The sequence below is a fragment of the Prunus avium genome, chromosome 2 (genome assembly GCF_965620075.1).
Source record: "Prunus avium chromosome 2, drPruAviu1.hap1.1, whole genome shotgun sequence".
In the NCBI taxonomy this organism is placed as follows: Eukaryota; Viridiplantae; Streptophyta; class Magnoliopsida; order Rosales; family Rosaceae; genus Prunus; species Prunus avium.
This window is the reverse complement of record NC_142285.1, coordinates 4,450,562-4,455,059: the sequence shown is the minus strand read 5'-3', so window position 1 is coordinate 4,455,059 and position 4,498 is coordinate 4,450,562. Positions and strand designations below refer to the sequence as shown.

Here is a 4,498-nt window from a genome sequence, read left to right as displayed (position 1 = left end):
GGCATGTCCTAAGAAGGATTGAATCTCTTTTACTATTGTGGGAGGAGGCAGACTACTTATCACGTCTACTTTGGCTTTGTCAACCTGAATGCCTTGACTGGAAATCACATGACCGAAAACAATTCCCTGTTGTACCATGAAATGACACTTTTCCTAATTAAGAATTAAGTTGCATTCCTGTCATCTTTGCAAAACTAAAGACAAGTTGTTAAGGCATGAATCAAATGAAGAACCAAACACACTAAAATCATCCATGCATACTTCAATGAATTTTTCTACTATATCGGAGAAAATACTCATCATGCATCATTGGAACGTGGCCGGGGCATTGCATAATCCAAATGGCATACGCCGATAGGTGAAGGTACCATAAGGACATTTGAATGTCGTCTTGTGTTGGTCTTCAGGGGCTATGGCAATTTGGTTGTATCCTGAATAGCCATCCAAGAAACAGTAGTAACTGTGACCTGCAAGTCGTTCAAGCATTTGGTCAATAAATGGCAATGGAAAATGATCCTTACGGCTAGCGGTATTTAACTTTCTGTAATCAATGCAAACACGCCATCCCGTTTTAACACGAGAATGAATAAGTTCGTTTTCCTCATTTCTCACAATAGTTATGCCTGACTTTTCATAACCATTTGGACTGGGCTTACCCACTTGCTATCGGAAATAAGATAAATGATACTCACATCCAATACACTACTACAAAAATTGAAATAGACGACGGGAAAACACCGTCGTCTTTTTCTTTTTCAAACCGTCGTTAAATCGACTGTCGTCTTTTTGAATGTCATACTACGACGGTAATTAACCGTCGTCTTTACATATAATAGACGACGGTTTTTAACAGAACCGTCGTCTATTATATGTAATAGACGACGGTTCTTTCAGAAAACCGTCGTCTTTTATATGTAATAGACGACGGTTCTTTCATAAAACCGTCGTCTATTATATGTAATAGACGACGGTTCTGTTAAAAACCGTCATCTATTATATGTAAAAACAACGGTTTCTTGAAATATTGTCATTTATTAACTCTAAGACGACGGTTATTAACTATAAAACTGACGTAATTTTACATTTTAGTTTTTTTTCTTGTTTCAAATGGTATCAGAAATATATACTCAAATATGCTATTACACACGCCATACATATATATACTCAAAAATTGTTTATTTCATAAACAGAATATCAAGAGTACAGTAGAACAAAATAAAATCTAAAAAATGAAAGTACTCTAAGGCAGCTAGCTTCAAGCCTAATTATAATAATACACCAAAATTCCTATACCTAATTATCCTTCAAGTCAAGTTCTCCATATGTATACAGAGCTATACATTCATCATCACCAATTTTCCTCTGCATTTCTTCAACTTTTACCACTATGAGTAGCTTCTTTAGTACAATTTTCTCCTAACAAGACCTACATCTAGTACTCCTCATCCAAGCCTTCCTCTCATCCAAACATACAATTGATGCACAATTGAAGTCTACTCCATCATCCCTGTAAATAAATCAAAATGACAAAGAAAAAAAGGCTAAGATTACACAAGCCAAAAATATAATAAAACAATTTAAACATGCCCAACCTTGTTAGCAGGCCTTGAATTTTCCCAAATTGAACAAATGAAGAAGGTTAGTATTATCATCTAATCTTAGTCCTAGTTTTAAGTTTAATGCTTTATCATCTAAACTTTGTTGATTGAACAGTAGAAATCTATACTATACATAAAACAAGAATGATCAGTTAACAAAACAAAAACCCAAAATAGATCACATAAGTTATACCTGTAATTTCGTGATGTCCCACCCAAAAAGTAATTTAAGCCTACAATTGGAGATGTGCCAAACATTAAGTAGAACTTCATTCAAGGCCATAAGCACTAAACAGAAGGCAAACAAAAGGAAAAGAAAAAAGCAATGTACTTTGAGAAGAAAAGGAGGACCAGGATAAATAAGAAAAACTTGCACAGAAAAAGGCTAAGACATATTCCAAGTACCACAATGATCGGCTATGAACTTTGAAAAAGATATGAAAGAAAGCTATCTCAGATAGACAATTAAGCTAAAGAAATCCAAAATTAATGTGCTAGGTTCAGTTCAAGTGTACCATAGTAACCATAATATGATATATCTCACTTTTATCTTCTTCTTTTATTTTTTATTTTGGTTGTTAACAAGCAGCAGAAAAGTGAAAACAAAAATACCCAAAAATGAGAGTGGGTTTCCGAATGCAATTCAAGTGTACCATAGTACCATAATATGATACCATTTTTCTCATTTTTTATAAAAAAATTCGAACTTTTGTTTTTAACAAGCAGCAGAAAAGTGAAAACAAAAATACCCAACAAAGAAAGTGGGTTCTGGAATGCAAACTGAGTACTTGAAAATGAATCTAAAGACAGAAAAATAGGGAGAGAGAGAGAGAGCTTACAGATAAGGTCCCCAAAAATGAAATCATATTTGACTTCTGCTAATAACGAAACCAGCAAACAAAGGGAACATGAATGAACAACACTCAAATAAGAGAACAGGTTATATCTACATGTGCACATACCCACACACAACAAAAGACTCCCTATCCAACTTGCTTTCCCAAATTCATGACCATGCATTTTCACGGGAATTCCATTATTTCTGCTGCAATTGATGCAGTGTGACAGGTAGACAAAGACACAAAAAACAGGACTTTAAAAGCTTCAGACAGAAAATCAAAACCAAAATCTCAATCAACAACAACAGAAAGGGGAAAGGGAAAAGGAAAAGATCAACAGATTTTGTGTTACAACCTATGAAGATCCATACTCTATGAAACAAAAATGGCAAGAAATAGAAAACAATTAAAAAAATAAGCAAAATAAATAGATATAAAAAAAAAAAAAAACAGAAGCACATATACACTCACAACACGACGTCGCCAGACTTGGACCCAAGAACAGAATCGTGATCACACAACGATGATCCAACTCGTAACCACCACCGATAAGCGTCGCTTGCAAATCTCTGAAATCGCCCAAACAAAAGTCAAATAAAGACCAAAACGAAACCTCAAATTTACCGGAGAATGGGTCGACAAAGAGAAGGCGAAGCCTGGAAGAGAACAGCTAGTGGGCTCGAGAGAGGGGAGATCGCGAAGATTGTGGAGGTGTCCTTGTGAAGATCGTGAGGGCGATACTTTTGGCGACTTCGGTAACCTGGACTCAAGGGATATGACGACCTTAGGATTGGGCTGGATGCCGAGATCTGGAACCTGGATGGCAAACTTAGTGACCTAGACGGCGCGATGGAGATGGTGTTTCAGCGATGAGAAAGGGAGTTGAGAGAGAGAGGGTTTCTAAAGGTCGTGAGAAACGGGTTTGAGATAGAGGGTTTCTAAACTGAAGTGAAACTTAAGTGAATTATTTGTCCGCCGCATTTTAAAGCACGACCGTTTTTAATAACGAACCGTCGTAATTTTTATGAGGGCCTTTTAAAACACGACGGTTTTAGATGGAACCGTCGTGGTTTTTTGTGGTTTTTAAAAACACGACGCTTTTTAGTTTTACCATCGTTAAATAAGTGTCGTAGTTTTCCATTTTTGTAGTAGTGATAGTTTCAGAATTTCTTTGCGGACTACCTTTGTCATAATTGGATTTAACCTGCGGTGAGCATCTTTGGTGGGTTTGGAATCATCTTCCAATAAAATTCTGTGCATGCATCTCGTTGGGCTTATTCCCTTGATATCCGCAATACTCCAACCAATTGCTCCCTTGTGTTCTCTCAACACTCGCATCAACTTCTCTTCATTTTCCACATTGAGATTGCTAGCTATAATTAGGGGCAATGTCTCTGTTTCACCTAAATAAACATACTTCAGGTTGGAGTGCAATGGTTTGAGCTCTAACTCAGGTGCCCTGTCAAGAGAAGGAACAAGCTTTTCAGTATTGACTGGCAAAGGTATAAAGTTAGGAGTATACTTATGTGGCACGACTGGACATGCATTAAGGAATCGCAGTCTCATGTAACTCGTCGTCATCAATTTCAGCGACTTGAGGATTTTATGTCAAAACCTCTTCTAATGAATCTGTACCATGAGTTCTATTGAAAGTATTTTACACAATTTGATCCAATGTATCAATACGAAAACATTCATGTTCATCACTAGGACGTTGCAAAGCATCAAATACCTTGAACGTTATCGTTTCCCCTTGAACTGTCATTGACAATGTTCCTTGTCAAACATCAATCTTAGTATCTTCAGTGGCCATGAAAGGGCGGCCAAGGATTAATGGAAGATCCACACCTGGAATAGGGGCTTCTTCCATTTCTAGCACCAAAAAGTCAGCTGGTAAAATGAGATCATTTACTCTCACCAATACATCTTCCAAGATTCCTCTTGGATATCTCACAGATAGATCCGCCAATTGAATGCTGACAGAAGTTGGTTTAAGATCACCTAATTTGAGGGCTTCACAAACAGTATAAGGCATTAAATTAATTGAAGCACCTAAATCAA

General features: G+C 36.7%; 1 long non-coding RNA gene across 1 annotated transcript; it reads right to left on the bottom strand.

Moving 5' to 3' along the window:
- Window positions 1-1,159: 1,159 nt before the first annotated feature.
- On the bottom strand, window positions 1,160-3,370 carry LOC148296301 (uncharacterized). The gene is made up of 3 exons (XR_015833458.1): window positions 2,909-3,370; window positions 1,792-1,831; window positions 1,160-1,507 (listed from the first exon to the last, which is right to left on the bottom strand). It is a non-coding gene; the product is annotated as an uncharacterized LOC148296301 (long non-coding RNA).
- Window positions 3,371-4,498: the final 1,128 nt, after the last annotated feature.